General features: G+C 41.7%; 10 non-coding genes across 10 annotated transcripts; all 10 read right to left on the bottom strand.

The window, feature by feature from the left end:
- Positions 1-3,878: 3,878 nt before the first annotated feature.
- On the bottom strand, positions 3,879-3,951 carry trnar-ccu. Its single transcript has one exon. It is a non-coding gene; the product is annotated as a tRNA-Arg (tRNA).
- Positions 3,952-12,083: 8,132 nt separating this feature from the next.
- Positions 12,084-12,156, bottom strand: trnar-ccu. Its single transcript has one exon. It is a non-coding gene; the product is annotated as a tRNA-Arg (tRNA).
- A 2,802-nt stretch (positions 12,157-14,958) lies between these two features.
- trnar-ccu lies at positions 14,959-15,031 on the bottom strand. The gene has a single exon. It is a non-coding gene; the product is annotated as a tRNA-Arg (tRNA).
- A 336-nt stretch (positions 15,032-15,367) lies between these two features.
- On the bottom strand, positions 15,368-15,440 carry trnar-ccu. Its single transcript has one exon. It is a non-coding gene; the product is annotated as a tRNA-Arg (tRNA).
- Positions 15,441-16,937: 1,497 nt separating this feature from the next.
- trnar-ccu lies at positions 16,938-17,010 on the bottom strand. The gene has a single exon. It is a non-coding gene; the product is annotated as a tRNA-Arg (tRNA).
- Positions 17,011-17,937: 927 nt separating this feature from the next.
- Positions 17,938-18,010, bottom strand: trnar-ccu. The gene has a single exon. It is a non-coding gene; the product is annotated as a tRNA-Arg (tRNA).
- Positions 18,011-19,560: 1,550 nt separating this feature from the next.
- Positions 19,561-19,633, bottom strand: trnar-ccu. The gene has a single exon. It is a non-coding gene; the product is annotated as a tRNA-Arg (tRNA).
- Positions 19,634-20,570: 937 nt separating this feature from the next.
- trnar-ccu lies at positions 20,571-20,643 on the bottom strand. The gene has a single exon. It is a non-coding gene; the product is annotated as a tRNA-Arg (tRNA).
- A 353-nt stretch (positions 20,644-20,996) lies between these two features.
- On the bottom strand, positions 20,997-21,069 carry trnar-ccu. Its single transcript has one exon. It is a non-coding gene; the product is annotated as a tRNA-Arg (tRNA).
- Positions 21,070-24,067: 2,998 nt separating this feature from the next.
- Positions 24,068-24,140, bottom strand: trnar-ccu. Its single transcript has one exon. It is a non-coding gene; the product is annotated as a tRNA-Arg (tRNA).
- Positions 24,141-24,342: the final 202 nt, after the last annotated feature.

The following is a 24,342-nucleotide window of genomic DNA, read 5'->3' as shown; positions in this document are numbered from 1 at the left end:
ACTTACACATGGAATGAAACTACGCATTTAAAAAAAATATTTGTTTGCACTTAAATGCTATAAAAAGCTGGTTAGCAGAAAATGTTTTTGATCCATCAACCTCTGGGTTATGGGCCCAGCACGCATCCGCTGCACAACTCTGCTTTCAGCCACTTCAGCAAAGACTAAACCTCACAATCCATGGCTTAGGAGGCCAGTGTCTTAGGCCACTGGGGATCTTTGTAATCAATATGACCAATACGAACTGATGGAAGAGGTAAAAAAAAATGTATAATGGCACTTACACATGGAATGAAACTACGCATTTAAAAAAAATATTTGTTTGCACTTGAATGCTATAAAAAGCTGGTTAGCAGAAAATGTTTTCGATCCATCAACCTCTGGGTTATGGGCCCAGCACGCATCCGCTGCACAACTCTGCTTTCAGCCACTTCAGCAAAGACTAAACCTCACAATCCATGGCTTAGGAGGCCAGTGTCTAATCGATATGACCAATACGAACTGATGGAAGAGGTAAACAAAAATGTATAATGGCACTTACACATGGAATGAAACTACGCATTTAAAAAAAAAAAAAATTTGGCACTTAAATGCTATGGTTAGCAGAAAATGTTTTCGATCCATCGACCACTGGGTAATGGACCTAGCACGCTTCTGCTGGGCCACAATGTTTCCAACCACCCACAATTCCTGGCTTAGGAGGCCAGTGCCTTATCCATTAGGCCACTGGGGCAATGTCTACCTTTCACAACCAGTACGAACTGGTTATGGGCCCAGCACGCATCCGCTGCACAACTCTGCTTTCAGCCACTTCAGCAAAGACTAAACCTCACAATCCATGGCTTAGGAGGCCAGTGTCTTAGGCCACTGGGGATCTTTGTAATCAATATGACCAATACGAACTGATGGAAGAGGTAAAAAAAAATGTATAATGGCACTTACACATGGAATGAAACTACGCATTTAAAAAAAATATTTGTTCGCACTTAAATGCTATAAAAAGCTGGTTAGCAGAAAATGTTTTTGATCCATCAACCTCTGGGTTATGGGCCCAGCACGCATCCGCTGCACAACTCTGCTTTCAGCCACTTCAGCAAAGACTAAACCTCACAATCCATGGCTTAGGAGGCCAGTGTCTTAGGCCACTGGGGATCTTTGTAATCAATATGACCAATACGAACTGATGGAAGAGGTAAAAAAAAATGTATAATGGCACTTACACATGGAATGAAACTACGCATTTAAAAAAAATATTTGTTTGCACTTGAATGCTATAAAAAGCTGGTTAGCAGAAAATGTTTTCGATCCATCAACCTCTGGGTTATGGGCCCAGCACGCATCCGCTGCACAACTCTGCTTTCAGCCACTTCAGCAAAGACTAAACCTCACAATCCATGGCTTAGGAGGCCAGTGTCTAATCGATATGACCAATACGAACTGATGGAAGAGGTAAACAAAAATGTATAATGGCACTTACACATGGAATGAAACTACGCATTTAAAAAAAAAAAAAATTTGGCACTTAAATGCTATGGTTAGCAGAAAATGTTTTCGATCCATCGACCACTGGGTAATGGACCTAGCACGCTTCTGCTGGGCCACAATGTTTCCAACCACCCACAATTCCTGGCTTAGGAGGCCAGTGCCTTATCCATTAGGCCACTGGGGCAATGTCTACCTTTCACAACCAGTACGAACTGGTTACGGGCCCAGCACGCATCCGCTGCACAACTCTGCTTTCAGCCACTTCAGCAAAGACTAAACCTCACAATCCATGGCTTAGGAGGCCAGTGTCTTAGGCCACTGGGGATCTTTGTAATCAATATGACCAATACGAACTGATGGAAGAGGTAAAAAAAAATGTATAATGGCACTTACACATGGAATGAAACTACGCATTTAAAAAAAATATTTGTTCGCACTTAAATGCTATAAAAAGCTGGTTAGCAGAAAATGTTTTTGATCCATCAACCTCTGGGTTATGGGCCCAGCACGCATCCGCTGCACAACTCTGCTTTCAGCCACTTCAGCAAAGACTAAACCTCACAATCCATGGCTTAGGAGGCCAGTGTCTTAGGCCACTGGGGATCTTTGTAATCAATATGACCAATACGAACTGATGGAAGAGGTAAAAAAAAATGTATAATGGCACTTACACATGGAATGAAACTACGCATTTAAAAAAAATATTTGTTTGCACTTGAATGCTATAAAAAGCTGGTTAGCAGAAAATGTTTTCGATCCATCAACCTCTGGGTTATGGGCCCAGCACGCATCCGCTGCACAACTCTGCTTTCAGCCACTTCAGCAAAGACTAAACCTCACAATCCATGGCTTAGGAGGCCAGTGTCTAATCGATATGACCAATACGAACTGATGGAAGAGGTAAACAAAAATGTATAATGGCACTTACACATGGAATGAAACTACGCATTTAAAAAAAAAAATTTTTTGGCACTTAAATGCTATGGTTAGCAGAAAATGTTTTCGATCCATCGACCACTGGGTAATGGACCTAGCACGCTTCTGCTGGGCCACAATGTTTCCAACCACCCACAATTCCTGGCTTAGGAGGCCAGTGCCTTATCCATTAGGCCACTGGGGCAATGTCTACCTTTCACAACCAGTACGAACTGGTTATGGGCCCAGCACGCATCCGCTGCACAACTCTGCTTTCAGCCACTTCAGCAAAGACTAAACCTCACAATCCATGGCTTAGGAGGCCAGTGTCTTAGGCCACTGGGGATCTTTGTAATCAATATGACCAATACGAACTGATGGAAGAGGTAAAAAAAAATGTATAATGGCACTTACACATGGAATGAAACTACGCATTTAAAAAAAATATTTGTTTGCACTTGAATGCTATAAAAAGCTGGTTAGCAGAAAATGTTTTCGATCCATCAACCTCTGGGTTATGGGCCCAGCACGCATCCGCTGCACAACTCTGCTTTCAGCCACTTCAGCAAAGACTAAACCTCACAATCCATGGCTTAGGAGGCCAGTGTCTAATCGATATGACCAATACGAACTGATGGAAGAGGTAAACAAAAATGTATAATGGCACTTACACATGGAATGAAACTACGCATTTAAAAAAAAAAAAAATTTGGCACTTAAAATGCTATGGTTTGCAGAAAATGTTTTCGATCCATCGACCACTGGGTAATGGACCTAGCACGCTTCTGCTGGGCCACAATGTTTCCAACCACCCCAGATGGGACTTGAACCAACAATTCCTGGCTTAGGAGGCCAGTGCCTTATCCATTAGGCCACTGGGGCAATGTCTACCTTTCACAACCAGTACGAACTGGTTATGGGCCCAGCACGCATCCGCTGCACAACTCTGCTTTCAGCCACTTCAGCAAAGACTAAACCTCACAATCCATGGCTTAGGAGGCCAGTGTCTTAGGCCACTGGGGATCTTTGTAATCAATATGACCAATACGAACTGATGGAAGAGGTAAAAAAAAATGTATAATGGCACTTACACATGGAATGAAACTACGCATTTAAAAAAAATATTTGTTCGCACTTAAATGCTATAAAAAGCTGGTTAGCAGAAAATGTTTTTGATCCATCAACCTCTGGGTTATGGGCCCAGCACGCATCCGCTGCACAACTCTGCTTTCAGCCACTTCAGCAAAGACTAAACCTCACAATCCATGGCTTAGGAGGCCAGTGTCTAATCGATATGACCAATACGAACTGATGGAAGAGGTAAACAAAAATGTATAATGGCACTTACACATGGAATGAAACTACGCATTTAAAAAAAAAAAATTTGGGGCACTTAAATGCTATGGTTAGCAGAAAATGTTTTCGATCCATCGACCACTGGACCTAGCACGCTTCTGCTGGGCCACAATGTTTCCGACCACCCCAGATGGGACTTGAACCCACAATTCCTGGCTTAGGAGGCCAGTGCCTTATCCATTAGGCCACTGGGGCAATGTCTACCTTTCACAACCAGTACGAACTGGTTATGGGCCCAGCACGCATCCGCTGCACAACTCTGCTTTCAGCCACTTCAGCAAAGACTAAACCTCACAATCCATGGTTTAGGAGGCCAGTGTCTTAGGCCACTGGGCATATTTGTAATCAATATGACCAATACGAACTGATGGAAGAGGTAAAAAAAAAATGTATAATGGCACTTACACATGGAATGAAACTACGCATTTTTAAAAAATATTTGTTCGCACTTAAATGCTATAAAAAGCTGGTTAGCCGAAAATGTTTTCGATCCATCAACTTCTGGGTTATGGGCCCAGCACGCATCCGCTGCAAAACTCTGCTTTCAGCCACTTCAGCAAAGACTAAACCTCACAATCCATGGCTTAGGAGGCCAGTGTCTTAAGCCACTGGGGGTCTTTGTAATCAATATGACCAATACGAACTGATGTAAGGGGTAAAAAAAAAATGTATAATGGCACTTACACATGGAATGAAACTACGCATTTAAAAAAAATATTTGTTGGCACTTAAATGCTATAAAAAGCTGGTTAGCAGAAAATGTTTTCGATCCATCAACCTCTGGGTTATGGGCCCAGCACGCATCCGCTGCACAACTCTGCTTTCAGCCACTTCAGCAAAGACTAAACCTCACAATCCATGGTTTAGGAGGCCAGTGTCTTAGGCCACTGGGGATATTTGTAATCAATATGACCAATACGAACTGATGGAAGAGGTAAAAAAAAAATGTATAATGGCACTTACACATGAGAGGTAAAAAAAAAATGTATAATGGCACTTACACATGGAATGAAACTACGCATTTTTTAAAAATATTTGTTCGCACTTAAATGCTATAAAAAGCTGGTTAGCCGAAAATGTTTTCGATCCATCAACTTCTGGGTTATGGGCCCAGCACGCATCCGCTGCAAAACTCTGCTTTCAGCCACTTCAGCAAAGACTAAACCTCACAATCCATGGCTTAGGAGGCCAGTGTCTTAAGCCACGGGGGATCTTTGTAATCAATATGACCAATACGAACTGATGTAACAGGTAAAAAACAAAATGTATAATGGCACTTACACATGGAATGAAACTACGCATTTAAAAAAAATATTTGTTGGCACTTAAATGCTATAAAAAGCTGGTTAGCAGAAAATGTTTTCGATCCATCAACCTCTGGGTTATGGGCCCAGCACGCATCCGCTGCACAACTCTGCTTTCAGCCACTTCAGCAAAGACTAAACCTCACAATCCATGGCTTAGGAGGCCAGTGTCTTAGGCCACTGGGGATCTTTGTAATCAATATGACCAATACGAACTGATGGAAGAGGTAAAAAAATATATATATAATGGCACCTACACATGGAATGAAACTACGCATTTAAAAAAAATATTTGTTCGAACTTAAATGCTATAAAAAGCTGGTTAGCAGAAAATGTTTTCGATCCATCAACCTCTGGGTTATGGGCCCAGCACGCATCCGCTGCACAACTCTGCTTTCAGCCACTTCAGCAAAGACTAAACCTCACAATCCATGGCTTAGGAGGCCAGTGTCTTAGGCCACTGGGGATCTTTGTAATCAATATGACCAATACGAACTGATGGAAGAGGTAAAAAAAAAAGTATAATGGCACCTACACATGGAATGAAACTACGCATTTAAAAAAAATATTTGTTCGAACTTAAATGCTATAAAAAGCTGGTTAGCAGAAATTTTTTCGATCCATCAACCTCTGGGTTATGGGCCCAGCACGCATCCGCTGCACAACTCTGCTTTCAGCCACTTCAGCAAAGACTAAACCTCACAATCCATGGCTTAGGAGGCCAGTGTCTTAGGCCACTGGGGATCTTTGTAATCAATATGACCAATACGAACTGATGGAAGAGGTAAAAAAAAAAGTATAATGGCACCTACACATGGAATGAAACTACGCATTTAAAAAAAATATTTGTTCGAACTTAAATGCTATAAAAAGCTGGTTAGCAGAAATTTTTTCGATCCATCAACCTCTGGGTTATGGGCCCAGCACGCATCCGCTGCACAACTCTGCTTTCAGCCACTTCAGCAAAGACTAAACCTCACAATCCATGGCTTAGGAGGCCAGTGTCTTAGGCCACTGGGGATCTTTGTAATCAATATGACCAATACGAACTGATGGAAGATGTAAAAAAAAAATGTATAATGGCACATACACATGGAATGAAACGACGCATTTTTAAAAAATATTTGTTCACACTTAAATGCTATAAAAAGCTGGTTAGCCGAAAATGTTTTCGATCAATCAACCTCTGGGTTATGGGCCCAGCACGCATCCGCTGCACAACTCTGCTTTCAGCCACTTCAGCAAAGACTAAACCTCACAATCCATGGCTTAGGAGGCCAGTGTCTTAGGCCACTGGGGATATTTGTAATCAATATGACCAATACGATCTGATGGAAGAGGTAAAAAAAAAATGTATAATGGCACTTACACATGGAATGAAACTACGCATTTTTTAAAAATATTTGTTGGCACTTAAATGCTATAAAAAGCTGGTTAGCCGAAAATGTTTTCGATCCACCAACCTCTGGGTTATGGACACAGCACGCTTCTGCTGGGCCACAATGTTTACAACCACCCCAAATGGGACTTGAACACACAATTCCTGGCTTAGGAGGACAGTGCCTTATCCATTAGGCCACTGGGGCAATGTCTACCTTTCACAACCAGTACGAACTGGTTATGGGCCCAGCATGCATCCGCTGCACAACTCTGCTTTCAGCCACTTCAGCAAAGACTAAACCTCACAATCCATGGCTTAGGAGGCCAGTGTCTTAGGCCACTGGGGATCTTTGTAATCAATATGACCAATACGAACTGATGGAAGAGGTAAAAAAAATATATATAATGGCACCTACACATGGAATGAAACTACGCATTTAAAAAAAATATTTGTTCGAACTTAAATGCTATAAAAAGCTGGTTAGCAGAAAATGTTTTCGATCCATCAACCTCTGGGTTATGGGCCCAGCACGCATCCGCTGCACAACTCTGCTTTCAGCCACTTCAGCAAAGACTAAACCTCACAATCCATGGCTTAGGAGGCCAGTGTCTTAGGCCACTGGGGATCTTTGTAATCAATATGACCAATACGAACTGATGGAAGAGGTAAAAAAAAAAGTATAATGGCACCTACACATGGAATGAAACTACGCATTTAAAAAAAATATTTGTTCGAACTTAAATGCTATAAAAAGCTGGTTAGCAGAAAATGTTTTCGATCCATCAACCTCTGGGTTATGGGCCCAGCACGCATCCGCTGCACAACTCTGCTTTCAGCCACTTCAGCAAAGACTAAACCTCACAATCCATGGCTTAGGAGGCCAGTGTCTTAGGCCACTGGGGATCTTTGTAATCAATATGACCAATATGAACTGATGGAAGAGGTAAAAAAAATATATATATAATGGCACCTACACATGGAATGAAACTACGCATTTTTAAAAAATATTTGTTCGAACTTAAATGCTATAAAAAGCTGGTTAGCAGAAAATGTTTTTGATCCATCAACCTCTGGGTTATGGGCCCAGCACGCATCCGCTGCACAACTCTGCTTTCAGCCACTTCAGCAAAGACTAAACCTCACAATCCATGGCTTAGGAGGCCAGTGTCTTAGGCCACTGGGGATCTTTGTAATCAATATGACCAATACGAACTGATGGAAGAGGTAAAAAAAAAAGTATAATGGCACCTACACATGGAATGAAACTACGCATTTAAAAAAAATATTTGTTCGAACTTAAATGCTATAAAAAGCTGGTTAGCAGAAAATGTTTTAGATCCATCAACCTCTGGGTTATGGGCCCAGCACGCATCCGCTGCACAACTCTGCTTTCAGCCACTTCAGCAAAGACTAAACCTCACAATCCATGGCTTAGGAGGCTAGTGTCTTAGGCCACTGGGGATCTTTGTAATCAATATGACCAATGGAAGAGGTAAAAAAAAAATTATAATGGCACTTACACATGGAATGAAAGTACGCATTTAAAAAAATAAATTTGTTGGCACTTAAATGCTATGGTTAGCAGAAAATGTTTTCGATCCATCGATCACTGGGTAATGGACTTAGCACGCTTCTGCTGGGCCACAATATTTCCGACCACCCCAGATATGACTTGAACCCACAACTCCTGGCTTAGGAGGCCAGTGCCTTATCCATTAGGCCACTGGGGCACTGTCTACCTTTCACAACCAGTACGAACTGGTTATGGGCCCAGCACGCATCCGCTGCACAACTCTGCTTTCAGCCACTTCAGCAAAGACTAAACCTCACAATCCATGGCTTAGGAGGCCAGTGTCTTAGGCCACTGGGGATCTTTGTAATCAATATGACCAATACGAACTGATGGAAGAGGTAAAAAAAAATATATATAATGGCACTTACACATGGAATGAAACTACGCATTTTTAAAAAATATTTGTTCGAACTTAATGCTATAAAAAGCTGGTTAGCAGAAAATGTTTTCGATCCATCAACCTCTGGGTTATGGGCCCAGCACGCATCCGCTGCACAACTCTGCTTTCAGCCACTTCAGCAAAGACTAAACCTCACAATCCATGGCTTAGGAGGCCAGTGTCTTAGGCCACTGGGGATCTTTGTAATCAATATGACCAATACGAACTGATGGAAGAGGTAAAAAAAAAAAGTATAATGGCACCTACACATGGAATGAAACTACGCATTTAAAAAAAATATTTGTTCGAACTTAAATGCTATAAAAAGCTGGTTAGCAGAAAATGTTTTCGATCCATCAACCTCTGGGTTATGGGCCCAGCACGCATCCGCTGCACAACTCTGCTTTCAGCCACTTCAGCAAAGACTAAACCTCACAATCCATGGTTTAGGAGGCCAGTGTCTTAGGCCACTGGGGATATTTGTAATCAATATGACCAATACGAACTGATGGAAGAGGTAAAAAAAAAAAGTATAATGGCAACTACACATGGAATGAAACTACGCATTTAAAAAAAATATTTGTTCGAACTTAAATGCTATAAAAAGCTGGTTAGCAGAAAATGTTTTCGATCCATCAACCTCTGGGTTATGGGCCCAGCACGCATCCGCTGCACAACTCTGCTTTCAGCCACTTCAGCAAAGACTAAACCTCACAATCCATGGCTTAGGAGGCCAGTGTCTTAGGCCACTGGGGATCTTTGTAATCAATATGACCAATACGAACTGATGGAAGAGGTAAAAAAAAAAAGTATAATGGCACTTACACATGGAATGAAACTACGCATTTAAAAAAAATATTTGTTCGAACTTAAATGCTATAAAAAGCTGGTTAGCAGAAAATGTTTTCGATCCATCAACCTCTGGGTTATGGGCCCAGCACGCATTCGCTGCACAACTCTGCTTTCAGCCACTTCAGCAAAGACTAAACCTCACAATCCATGGCTTAGGAGGCCAGTGTCTTAGGCCACTGGGGATCTTTGTAATCAATATGACCAATACGAACTGATGGAAGAGGTAAAAAAAAAAAGTATAATGGCACCTACACATGGAATGAAACTACGCATTTAAAAAAAATATTTGTTCGAACTTAAATGCTATAAAAAGCTGGTTAGCAGAAAATGTTTTCGATCCATCAACCTCTGGGTTATGGGCCCAGCACGCATCCGCTGCACAACTCTGCTTTCAGCCACTTCAGCAAAGACTAAACCTCACAATCCATGGTTTAGGAGGCCAGTGTCTTAGGCCACTGGGGATATTTGTAATCAATATGACCAATACGAACTGATGGAAGAGGTAAAAAAAAAAAGTATAATGGCAACTACACATGGAATGAAACTACGCATTTAAAAAAAATATTTGTTCGAACTTAAATGCTATAAAAAGCTGGTTAGCAGAAAATGTTTTCGATCCATCAACCTCTGGGTTATGGGCCCAGCACGCATCCGCTGCACAACTCTGCTTTCAGCCACTTCAGCAAAGACTAAACCTCACAATCCATGGCTTAGGAGGCCAGTGTCTTAGGCCACTGGGGATCTTTGTAATCAATATGACCAATACGAACTGATGGAAGAGGTAAAAAAAAAAAGTATAATGGCACTTACACATGGAATGAAACTACGCATTTAAAAAAAATATTTGTTCGAACTTAAATGCTATAAAAAGCTGGTTAGCAGAAAATGTTTTCGATCCATCAACCTCTGGGTTATGGGCCCAGCACGCATCCGCTGCACAACTCTGCTTTCAGCCACTTCAGCAAAGACTAAACCTCACAATCCATGGCTTAGGAGGCCAGTGTCTAATCGATATGACCAATACGAACTGATGGAAGAGGTAAAAAAAAATGTATAATGGCACTTACACATGGAATGAAACTACGCATTTTTTAAAAATATTTGTTTGCACTTAAATGCTATAAAAAGCTGGTTAGCAGAAAATGTTTTCGATCCATCAACCTCTGGGTTATGGGCCCAGCACGCATCCGCTGCACAACTCTGCTTTCAGCCACTTCAGCAAAGACTAAACCTCACAATCCATGGCTTAGGAGGCCAGTGTCTTAGGCCACTGGGGATCTTTGTAATCAATATGACCAATACGAACTGATGGAAGAGGTAAAAAAAAATGTATAATGGCACTTACACATGGAATGAAACTACGCATTTAAAAAAAATATTTGTTTGCACTTAAATGCTATAAAAAGCTGGTTAGCAGAAAATGTTTTCGATCCATCAACCTCTGGGTTATGGGCCCAGCACGCATCCGCTGCACAATTCTGCTTTCAGCCACTTCAGCAAAGACTAAACCTCACAATCCATGGCTTAGGAGGCCAGTGTCTTAGGCCACTGGGGATCTTTGTAATCAATATGACCAATGGAAGAGGTAAAAAAAAAAATTATAATGGCACTTACACATGGAATGAAACTACGCATTTAAAAAAAAATATTTGTTGGCACTTAAATGCTATGGTTATCAGAAAATGTTTTCGATCCATCAACCTCTGGGTTATGGGCCCAGCACACATCCGCTGCACAACTCTGCTTTCAGCCACTTCAGCAAAGACTAAACCTCACAATCCATGGCTTAGGAGGCCAGTGTCTTAGGCCACTGGGGATCTTTCAAATCAATATGACCAATACGAACTGATGGAAGAGGTAAAAAAATATATATATAATGGCACCTACACATGGAATGAAACTACGCATTTAAAAAAAATATTTGTTCGAACTTAAATGCTATAAAAAGCTGGTTAGCAGGAAATGTTTTCGATCCATCAACCTCTGGGTTATGGGCCCAGCACGCATCCGCTGCACAACTCTGCTTTCAGCTACTTCAGCAAAGACTAAACCTCACAATCCATGGCTTAGGAGGCCAGTGTCTTAGGCCACTGGGGATCTTTGTAATCAATATGACCAATGGAAGAGGTAAAAAAAAAATTATAATGGCACTTACACATGGAATGAAACTACGCATTTAAAAAAATACATTTGTTGGCACTTAAATGCTATGGTTATCAGAAAATGTTTTCAATCCATCAACCTCTGGGTTATGGGCCCAGCACACATCCGCTGCACAACTCTGCTTTCAGCCACTTCAGCAAAGACTAAACCTCACAATCCATGGCTTAGGAGGCCAGTGTCTTAGGCCACTGGGGATCTTTGTAATCAATATGACCAATACGAACTGATGGAAGAGGTAAAAAAATATATATATAATGGCACCTACACATGGAATGAAACTACGCATTTAAAAAAAATATTTGTTCGAACTTAAATGCTATAAAAAGCTGGTTAGCAGGAAATGTTTTCGAACCATCAACCTCTGGGTTATGGGCCCAGCACGCATCCGCTGCACAACTCTGCTTTCAGCCACTTCAGCAAAGACTAAACCTCACAATCCATGGCTTAGGAGGCCAGTGTCTTAGGCCACTGGGGATCTTTGTAATCAATATGACCAATGGAAGAGGTAAAAATTTTTTTATAATGGCACTTACACATGGAATGAAACTACGCATTTAAAAAAATACATTTGTTGGCACTTAAATGCTATGGTTAGCATTTGTTTGTTTGTTTTCCATCCATCGATCACTGGGTAATGGACCTAGCACGCTTCTGCTGGGCCACATTGTTTCCGACCACCCCAGATGGGACTTGAACCCACAATTCCTGGCTTAGGAGGCCAGTGCCTTATCCATTAGGCCACTGGGGCAATGTCTACCTTTCACAACCAGTACGAACTGGTTATGGGCCCAGCACGCATCCGCTGCACAACTCTGCTTTCAGCCACTTCAGCAAAGACTAAACCTCACAATCCATGGCTTAGGAGGCCAGTGTCTTAGGCCACTGGGGATCTTTGTAATCAATATGACCAATACGAACTGATGGAAGAGGTAAAAAAAAAAAGTATAATGGCACTTACACATGGAATGAAACTACGCATTTTAAAAAAATATTTGTTCGAACTTAAATGCTATAAAAAGCTGGTTAGCAGAAAATGTTTTCGATCCATCAACCTCTGGGTTATGGGCCCAGCACGCATCCGCTGCACAACTCTGCTTTCAGCCACTTCAGCAAAGACTAAACCTCACAATCCATGGCTTAGGAGGCCAGTGTCTTAGGCCACTGGGGATCTTTGTAATCAATATGACCAATACGAACTGATGGAAGAGGTAAAAAAAAATGTATAATGGCACTTACACATGGAATGAAACTACGCATTTAAAAAAAATATTTGTTTGCACTTAAATGCTATAAAAAGCTGGTTAGCAGAAAATGTTTTCGATCCATCAACCTCTGGGTTATGGGCCCAGCACGCATCCGCTGCACAATTCTGCTTTCAGCCACTTCAGCAAAGACTAAACCTCACAATCCATGGCTTAGGAGGCCAGTGTCTTAGGCCACTGGGGATCTTTGTAATCAATATGACCAATGGAAGAGGTAAAAAAAAAAATTATAATGGCACTTACACATGGAATGAAACTACGCATTTAAAAAAAAATATTTGTTGGCACTTAAATGCTATGGTTATCAGAAAATGTTTTCGATCCATCAACCTCTGGGTTATGGGCCCAGCACACATCCGCTGCACAACTCTGCTTTCAGCCACTTCAGCAAAGACTAAACCTCACAATCCATGGCTTAGGAGGCCAGTGTCTTAGGCCACTGGGGATCTTTCAAATCAATATGACCAATACGAACTGATGGAAGAGGTAAAAAAAATATATATATAATGGCACCTACACATGGAATGAAACTACGCATTTAAAAAAAATATTTGTTCGAACTTAAATGCTATAAAAAGCTGGTTAGCAGGAAATGTTTTCGATCCATCAACCTCTGGGTTATGGGCCCAGCACGCATCCGCTGCACAACTCTGCTTTCAGCTACTTCAGCAAAGACTAAACCTCACAATCCATGGCTTAGGAGGCCAGTGTCTTAGGCCACTGGGGATCTTTGTAATCAATATGACCAATACGAACTGATGGAAGAGGTAAAAAAAAATGTATAATGGCACTTACACATGGAATGAAACTACGCATTTAAAAAAAATATTTGTTTGCACTTAAATGCTATAAAAAGCTGGTTAGCAGAAAATGTTTTCGATCCATCAACCTCTGGGTTATGGGCCCAGCACGCATCCGCTGCACAATTCTGCTTTCAGCCACTTCAGCAAAGACTAAACCTCACAATCCATGGCTTAGGAGGCCAGTGTCTTAGGCCACTGGGGATCTTTGTAATCAATATGACCAATGGAAGAGGTAAAAAAAAAAATTATAATGGCACTTACACATGGAATGAAACTACGCATTTAAAAAAAAATATTTGTTGGCACTTAAATGCTATGGTTATCAGAAAATGTTTTCGATCCATCAACCTCTGGGTTATGGGCCCAGCACACATCCGCTGCACAACTCTGCTTTCAGCCACTTCAGCAAAGACTAAACCTCACAATCCATGGCTTAGGAGGCCAGTGTCTTAGGCCACTGGGGATCTTTCAAATCAATATGACCAATACGAACTGATGGAAGAGGTAAAAAAAAATATATATAATGGCACCTACACATGGAATGAAACTACGCATTTAAAAAAAATATTTGTTCGAACTTAAATGCTATAAAAAGCTGGTTAGCAGGAAATGTTTTCGATCCATCAACCTCTGGGTTATGGGCCCAGCACGCATCCGCTGCACAACTCTGCTTTCAGCTACTTCAGCAAAGACTAAACCTCACAATCCATGGCTTAGGAGGCCAGTGTCTTAGGCCACTGGGGATCTTTGTAATCAATATGACCAATGGAAGAGGTAAAAAAAAAATTATAATGGCACTTACACATGGAATGAAACTACGCATTTAAAAAAATACATTTGTTGGCACTTAAATGCTATGGTTATCAGAAAATGTTTTCGATCCATCAACCTCTGGGTTATGGGCCCAGCACACATCCGCTGCACAACTCTGCTTTCAGCCACTTCAGCAAAGACTAAACCTCACAATCCATGGCTTAGGAGGCCAGTGTCTTAGGCCACTGGGGATCTTTGTAATCAATATGACCAATACGAACTGATGGAAGAGGTAAAAAAATATATATATAATGGCACCTACACATGGAATGAAACTACGCATTTAAAAAAAATATTTGTTCGAACTTAAATGCTATAAAAAGCTGGTTAGCAGGAAATGTTTTCGATCCATCAACCTCTGGGTTATGGGCCCAGCACGCATCCGCTGCACAACTCTGCTTTCAGCCACTTCAGCAAAGACTAAACCTCACAATCCATGGCTTAGGAGGCCAGTGTCTTAGGCCACTGGGGATCTTTGTAATCAATATGACCAATGGAAGAGGTAAAAAAATTTTTATAATGGCACTTACACATGGAATGAAACTACGCATTTAAAAAAATACATTTGTTGGCACTTAAATGCTATGGTTAGCATTTGTTTGTTTGTTTTCCATCCATCGATCACTGGGTAATGGACCTAGCACGCTTCTGCTGGGCCACATTGTTTCCGACCACCCCAGATGGGACTTGAACCCACAATTCCTGGCTTAGGAGGCCAGTGCCTTATCCATTAGGCCACTGGGGCAATGTCTACCTTTCACAACCAGTACGAACTGGTTATGGGCCCAGCACGCATCCGCTGCACAACTCTGCTTTCAGCCACTTCAGCAAAGACTAAACCTCACAATCCATGGCTTAGGAGGCCAGTGTCTTAGGCCACTGGGGATCTTTGTAATCAATATGACCAATGGAAGAGGTAAAAAAAAAATTATAATGGCACTTACACATGGAATGAAACTACGCATTTAAAAAAATAAATTTGTTGGCACTTAAATGCTATGGTTAGCAGAAAATGTTTTCGATCCATCGATCACTGGGTAATGGACCTAGCATACTTCTGCTGGGCCACAATGTTTCCGACCACCCCAGATGGGACTTGAACCCATAATTCCTGGCTTAGGAGGCCAGTGCCTTATCCATTAGGCCACTGGGGCAATGTCTACCTTTCACAACCAGTACGAACTGGTTATGGGCCCAGCACGCATCCGCTGCACAACTCTGCTTTCAGCCACTTCAGCAAAGACTAAACCTCACAATCCATGGCTTAGGAGGCCAGTGTCTTACGCCACTGGGGATCTTTGTAATCAATATGACCAATACGAACTGATGGAAGAGGTAAAAAAAAATGTATAATGGCACTTACACATGGAATGAAACTACGCATTTTTTAAAAATATTTGTTTGCACTTAAATGCTATAAAAAGCTGGTTAGCAGAAAATGTTTTCGATCCATCAACCTCTGGGTTATGGGCCCAGCACGCATCCGCTGCACAACTCTGCTTTCAGCCACTTCAGCAAAGACTAAACCTCACAATCCATGGCTTAGGAGGCCAGTGTCTTAGGCCACTGAGGATCTTTGTAATCAATATGACCAATACGAACTGATGGAAGAGGTAAAAAAAAATGTATAATGGCACTTACACATGGAATGAAACTACGCATTTAAAAAAAAATTTTGGCACCTACACATGGAATGAAACTACGCATTTAAAAAAAATATTTGTTCGAACTTAAATGCTATAAAAAGCTGGTTAGCAGAAAATGTTTTCGATCCATCAACCTCTGGGTTATGGGCCCAGCACGCATCCGCTGCACAACTCTGCTTTCAGCCACTTCAGCAAAGACTAAACCTCACAATCCATGGTTTAGGAGGCCAGTGTCTTAGGCCACTGGGGATATTTGTAATCAATATGACCAATACGAACTGATGGAAGAGGTAAAAAAAAAAAGTATAATGGCACCTACACATGGAATGAAACTACGCATTTATAAAAAATATTTGTTTGCACTTAAATGCTATAAAAAGCTGGTTAGCAGAAAATGTTTTCGATCCATCAACCTCTGGGTTATGGGCCCAGCACGCATCCGCTGCACAACTCTGCTTTCAGCCACTTCAGCAAAGACTAAACCTCACAATCCATGGCTTAGGAGGCCAGTGTCTTAGGCCACTGGGGATCTTTGTAATCAATATGACCAATACGAACTGATGGAAGAGGTAAAAAAAAAAAAGTATAATGGCACTTACACATGGAATGAAACTACGCATTTAAAAAAAATATTTGTTCGAACTTAAATGCTATAAAAAGCTGGTTAGCAGAAAATGTTTTCGATCCATCAACCTCTGGGTTATGGGCCCAGCACGCATCCGCTGCACAACTCTGCTTTCAGCCACTTCAGCAAAGACTAAACCTCACAATCCATGGCTTAGGAGGCCAGTGTCTTAGGCCACTGGGGATCTTTGTAATCAATATGACCATTGGAAGAGGTAAAAAAAAAAATTATAATGGCACTTACACATGGAATGAAACTACGCATTTAAAAAAAAAAATTTGTTGGCACTCAAATGCTATTTTTATCAGAAAATGTTTTCGATCCATCGATCACTGGGTAATGGACCTAGCACGCTTCTGCTGGGCCACAATGTTTCCGACCACCCCAGATGGGACTTGAACCCACAATTCCTGGCTTAGGAGGCCAGTGCCTTATCCATTAGGCCACTGGGGCAATGTCTACCTTTCACAACCAGTACGAACTGGTTATGGGCCCAGCACGCATCCGCTGCACAACTCTGCTTTCAGCCACTTCAGCAAAGACTAAACCTCACAATCCATGGCTTAGGAGGCCAGTGTCTAATCGATATGACCAATACGAACTGATGGGAGAGGTAAAAAAAAATGTATAATGGCACTTACACATGGAATGAAACTACGCATTTAAAAAAAATATTTGTTCGAACTTAAATGCTATAAAAAGCTGGTTAGCAGAAAATGTTTTCGATCCATCAACCTCTGGGTTATGGGCCCAGCACGCATCCGCTGCACAACTCTGCTTTCAGCCACTTCAGCAAAGACTAAACCTCACAATCCATGGCTTAGGAGGCCAGTGTCTTAGGCCACTGGGGATCTTTGTAATCAATATGACCAATGGAAGAGGTAAAAAAAAAATTATAATGGCACTTACACATGGAATGAAACTACGCATTTAAAAAAATAAATTTGTTGGCACTTAAATGCTATGGTTAGCAGAAAATGTTTTCGATCCATCGATCACTGGGTAATGGACCTAGCATACTTCTGCTGGGCCACAATGTTTCCGACCACCCCAGATGGGACTTGAACCCACAATTCCTGGCTTAAGAGGCTAGTGCCTTATCCACTTCAGCAAAGACTAAACCTCACAATCCATGGCTTAGGAGGCCAGTGTCTTAGGCCACTGGGGATCTTTGTAATCAATATGACCAGTACGAACTGATGGAAGAGGTAAAAAAAAATGTATAATGGCACTTACACATGGAATGAAACTACGCATTTAAAAAAAATATTTGTTCGAACTTAAATGCTATAAAAAGCTGGTTAGCAGAAAATGTTTTTGATCCATCAACCTCTGGGTTATGGGCCCAGCATGCTTCTGCTGGGCCACAATGTTTCCGACCACCCCAGATGGGACTTGAACCCACAATTCCTGGCTTAGGAGGCCAGTGCCTTATCCATTAGGCCACTGGGGCAATGTCTACCTTTCACAACCAATACGAACTGGTTATGGGCCCAGCACGCATCCGCTGCACAACTCTGCTTTCAGCCACTTCAGCAAAGACTAAACCTCACAATCCATGGCTTAGGAGGCCAGTGTCTTAGGCCACTGGGGATCTTTGTAATCAATATGAGCAATACGAACTGATGGAAGAGGTAAAAAAAAATGTATAATGGCACTTACACATGGAATGAAACTACGTATTTAAAAAAAATATTTGTTTGCACTTAAATGCTATAAAAAGCTGGTTAGCAGAAAATGTTTTCGATCCATCAACCTCTGGGTTATGGGCCCAGCACGCATCCGCTGCACAACTCTGCTTTCAGCCACTTCAGCAAAGACTAAACCTCACAATCCATGGCTTAGGAGGCCAGTGTCTAATCGATATGACCAATACGAACTGATGGAAGAGGTAAAAAAAAATGTATAATGGCACTTACACATGGAATGAAACTACGCATTTAAAAAAAATATTTGTTTGCACTTAAATGCTATAAAAAGCTGGTTAGCAGAAAATGTTTTTGATCCATCAACCTCTGGGTTATGGGCCCAGCACGCATCCGCTGCACAACTCTGCTTTCAGCCACTTCAGCAAAGACTAAACCTCACAATCCATGGCTTAGGAGGCCAGTGTCTAATCGATATGACCAATACGAACTGATGGAAGAGGTAAAAAAAAATGTATAATGGCACTTACACATGGAATGAAACTACGCATTTTAAAAAAATATTTGTTTGCACTTAAATGCTATAAAAAGCTGGTTAGCAGAAAATGTTTTTGATCCATCAACCTCTGGGTTATGGGCCCAGCATGCTTCTGCTGGGCCACAATGTTTCCGACCACCCCAGATGGGACTTGAACCCACAATTCCTGGCTTAGGAGGCCAGTGCCTTATCCATTATGCCACTGGGGCAATGTCTACCTTTCACAACCAATACGAACTGGTTATGGGCCCAGCACGCATCCGCTGCACAACTCTGCTTTCAGCCACTTCAGCAAAGACTAAACCTCACAATCCATGGCTTAGGAGGCCAGTGTCTTAGGCCACTGGGGATCTTTGTAATCAATATGAGCAATACGAACTGATGGAAGAGGTAAAAAAAAATGTATAATGGCACTTACACATGGAATGAAACTACGTATTTAAAAAAAATATTTGTTTGCACTTAAATGCTATAAAAAGCTGGTTAGCAGAAAATGTTTTCGATCCATCAACCTCTGGGTTATGGGCCCAGCACGCATCCGCTGCACAACTCTGCTTTCAGCCACTTCAGCAAAGACTAAACCTCACAATCCATGGCTTAGGAGGCCAGTGTCTAATCGATATGACCAATACGAACTGATGGAAGAGGTAAAAAAAAATGTATAATGGCACTTACACATGGAATGAAACTACGCATTTAAAAAAAATATTTGTTTGAACTTAAATGCTATAAAAAGCTGGTTAGCAGAAAATGTTTTCGATCCATCAACCTCTGGGTTATGGGCCCAGCACGCTTCTGCTGGGCCACAATGTTTCCGACCACCCCAGATGGGACTTGAACCCACAATTCCTGGCTTAGGAGGCCAGTGCCTTATCCATTAGGCCACTGGGGCAATGTCTACCTTTCACAACCAATACGAACTGGTTATGGGCCCAGCACGCATCCGCTGCACAACTCTGCTTTCAGCCACTTCAGCAAAGACTAAACCTCACAATCCATGGCTTAGGAGGCCAGTGTCTTAGGCCACTGGGGATCTTTGTAATCAATATGACCAATACGAACTGATGGAAGAGGTAAAAAAAAATGTATAATGGCACTTACACATGGAATGAAACTACGCATTTAAAAAAAATATTTGTTTGCACTTAAATGCTATAAAAAGCTGGTTAGCAGAAAATGTTTTTGATCCATCAACCTCTGGGTTATGGGCCCAGCACGCATCCGCTGCACAACTCTGCTTTCAGCCACTTCAGCAAAGACTAAACCTCACAATCCATGGCTTAGGAGGCCAGTGTCTAATCGATATGACCAATACGAACTGATGGAAGAGGTAAAAAAAAATGTATAATGGCACTTACACATGGAATGAAACTACGCATTTAAAAAAAAAAATTTGTTGGCACTTAAATGCTATGGTTAGCAGAAAATGTTTTCGATCCATCGATCACTGGGTAATGGACCTAGCACGCTTCTGCTGGGCCACCATGTTTCCGACCACCCCAGATGGGACTTGAACCCACAATTCCTGGCTTAAGAGGCTAGTGCCTTATCCACTTCAGCAAAGACTAAACCTCACAATCCATGGCTTAGGAGGCCAGTGTCTTAGGCCACTGGGGATCTTTGTAATCAATATGACCAGTACGAACTGATGGAAGAGGTAAAAAAAAATGTATAATGGCACTTACACATGGAATGAAACTACGCATTTAAAAAAAATATTTGTTCGAACTTAAATGCTATAAAAAGCTGGTTAGCAGAAAATGTTTTTGATCCATCAACCTCTGGGTTATGGGCCCAGCACGCTTCTGCTGGGCCACAATGTTTCCGACCACCCCAGATGGGACTTGAACCCACAATTCCTGGCTTAGGAGGCCAGTGCCTTATCCATTAGGCCACTGGGGCAATGTCTACCTTTCACAACCAATACGAACTGGTTATGGGCCCAGCACGCATCCGCTGCACAACTCTGCTTTCAGCCACTTCAGCAAAGACTAAACCTCACAATCCATGGCTTAGGAGGCCAGTGTCTTAGGCCACTGGGGATCTTTGTAATCAATATGACCAATACGAACTGATGGAAGAGGTAAAAAAAAATGTATAATGGCACTTACACATGGAATGAAACTACGTATTTAAAAAAAATATTTGTTTGCACTTAAATGCTATAAAAAGCTGGTTAGCAGAAAATGTTTTCGATCCATCAACCTCTGGGTTATGGGCCCAGCAGGCTTCTGATGGGCCACAATGTTTCCGACCACCCCAGATGGGACTTGAACCCACAATTCCTGGCTTAGGAGGCCAGTGCCTTATCCATTAGGCCACTGGGGCAATGTCTACCTTTCACAACCAATACGAACTGGTTATGGGCCCAGCACGCATCCGCTGCACAACTCTGCTTTCAGCCACTTCAGCAAAGACTAAACCTCACAATCCATGGCTTAGGAGGCCAGTGTCTTAGGCCACTGGGGATCTTTGTAATCAATATGACCAATACGAACTGATGGAAGAGGTAAAAAAAAATGTATAATGGCACTTACACATGGAATGAAACTACGCATTTAAAAAAAATATTTGTTTGCACTTAAATGCTATAAAAAGCTGGTTAGCAGAAAATGTTTTCGATCCATCAACCTCTGGGTTATGGGCCCAGCACGCATCCGCTGCACAACTCTGCTTTCAGCCACTTCAGCAAAGACTAAACCTCACAATCCATGGCTTAGGAGGCCAGTGTCTTAGGCCACTGGGGATCTTTGTAATCAATATGACCAATACGAACTGATGGAAGAGGTAAAAAAAAATGTATAATGGCACTTACACATGGAATGAAACTACGCATTTAAAAAAAATATTTGTTTGCACTTAAATGCTATAAAAAGCTGGTTAGCAGAAAATGTTTTCGATCCATCAACCTCTGGGTTATGGGCCCAGCACGCATCCGCTGCACAACTCTGCTTTCAGCCACTTCAGCAAAGACTAAACCTCACAATCCATGGCTTAGGAGGCCAGTGTCTAATCGATATGACCAATACGAACTGATGGAAGAAGTAAAAAAAAATGTATAATGGCACTTACACATGGAATGAAACTACGCATTTAAAAAAAAAAAAATTTTGGCACTTAAATGCTATGGTTAGCAGAAAATGTTTTCGATCCATCAACCTCTGGGTTATGGGCCCAGCACGCATCCGCTGCACAACTCTGCTTTCAGCCACTTCAGCAAAGACTAAACCTCACAATCCATGGCTTAGGAGGCCAGTGTCTTAGGCCACTGGGGATCTTTGTAATCAATATGACCAATACGAACTGATGGAAGAGGTAAAAAAAAATGTATAATGGCACTTACACATGGAATGAAACTACGCATTTAAAAAAAATATTTGTTTGCACTTAAATGCTATAAAAAGCTGGTTAGCAGAAAATGTTTTCGATCCATCTCTGGGTTATGGGCCCAGCACGCATCCGCTGCACAACTCTGCTTTCAGCCACTTCAGCAAAGACTAAACCTCACAATCCATGGCTTAGGAGGCCAGTGTCTAATCGATATGACCAATACGAACTGATGGAAGAGGTAAACAAAAATGTATAATGGCACTTACACATGGAATGAAACTACGCATTTAAAAAAAAAAAAATTTTGGCACTTAAATGCTATGGTTAGCAGAAAATGTTTTTCGATCCATCAACCTCTGGGTTATGGGCCCAGCACGCATCCGCTGCACAACTCTGCTTTCAGCCACTTCAGCAAAGACTAAACCTCACAATCCATGGCTTAGGAGGCCAGTGTCTTAGGCCACTGGGGATCTTTGTAATCAATATGACCAATACGAACTGATGGAAGAGGTAAAAAAAAATGTATAATGGCACTTACACATGGAATGAAACTACGCATTTAAAAAAAATATTTGTTTGCACTTAAATGCTATAAAAAGCTGGTTAGCAGAAAATGTTTTCGATCCATCAACCTCTGGGTTATGGGCCCAGCACGCATCCGCTGCACAACTCTGCTTTCAGCCACTTCAGCAAAGCCTAAACCTCACAATCCATGGCTTAGGAGGCCAGTGTCTAATCGATATGACCAATACGAACTGATGGAAGAGGTAAACAAAAATGTATAATGGCACTTACACATGGAATGAAACTAAGCATTTAAAAAAAATATTTGTTTGCACTTAAATGCTATAAAAAGCTGGTTAGCAGAAAATGTTTTTGATCCATCAACCTCTGGGTTATGGGCCCAGCACGCATCCGCTGCACAACTCTGCTTTCAGCCACTTCAGCAAAGACTAAACCTCACAATCCATGGCTTAGGAGGCCAGTGTCTTAGGCCACTGGGGATCTTTGTAATCAATATGACCAATACGAACTGATGGAAGAGGTAAAAAAAAATGTATAATGGCACTTACACATGGAATGAAACTACGCATTTAAAAAAAATATTTGTTTGCACTTGAATGCTATAAAAAGCTGGTTAGCAGAAAATGTTTTCGATCCATCAACCTCTGGGTTATGGGCCCAGCACGCATCCGCTGCACAACTCTGCTTTCAGCCACTTCAGCAAAGACTAAACCTCACAATCCATGGCTTAGGAGGCCAGTGTCTAATCGATATGACCAATACGAACTGATGGAAGAGGTAAAAAAAAATGTATAATGGCACTTACACATGGAATGAAACTACGCATTTAAAAAAATAATAATTTTGGCACTTAAATGCTATGGTTAGCAGAAAATGTTTTTCGATCCATCAACCTCTGGGTTATGGGCCCAGCACGCATCCGCTGCACAACTCTGCTTTCAGCCACTTCAGCAAAGACTAAACCTCACAATCCATGGCTTAGGAGGCCAGTGTCTTAGGCCACTGGGGATCTTTGTAATCAATATGACCAATACGAACTGATGGAAGAGGTAAAAAAAAATGTATAATGGCACTTACACATGGAATGAAACTACGCATTTAAAAAAAATATTTGTTTGCACTTAAATGCTATAAAAAGCTGGTTAGCAGAAAATGTTTTCGATCCATCAACCTCTGGGTTATGGGCCCAGCACGCATCCGCTGCACAACTCTGCTTTCAGCCACTTCAGCAAAGACTAAACCTCACAATCCATGGCTTAGGAGGCCAGTGTCTAATCGATATGACCAATACGAACTGATGGAAGAGGTAAACAAAAATGTATAATGGCACTTACACATGGAATGAAACTACGCATTTAAAAAAATATATTTTTTGGCACTTAAATGCTATGGTTGGCAGAATATGTTTTCAATCCATCGACCACTGGGTAATGGACCTAGCACGCTTCTGCTGGGCCACAATGTTTCCGACCACCCCAGATGGGACTTGAACCCACAATTCCTGGCTTAGGAGGCCAGTGCCTTATCCATTAGGCCACTGGGGCAATGTCTACCTTTCACAACCAGTACGAACTGGTTATGGGCCCAGCACGCATCCGCTGCACAACTCTGCTTTCAGCCACTTCAGCAAAGACTAAACCTCACAATCCATGGCTTAGGAGGCCAGTGTCTAATCGATATGACCAATACGAACTGATGGAAGAGGTAAAAAAAAATGTATAATGGCACTTACACATGGAATGAAAC

Source organism: Oncorhynchus mykiss, unplaced genomic scaffold (assembly GCF_013265735.2).
Source record: "Oncorhynchus mykiss isolate Arlee unplaced genomic scaffold, USDA_OmykA_1.1 un_scaffold_392, whole genome shotgun sequence".
Lineage (NCBI taxonomy): Eukaryota > Metazoa > Chordata > Actinopteri > Salmoniformes > Salmonidae > Oncorhynchus > Oncorhynchus mykiss.
The sequence above is the reverse complement of the archived record's forward strand: the minus strand, read 5'-3'. Positions and strand labels throughout refer to the sequence as shown.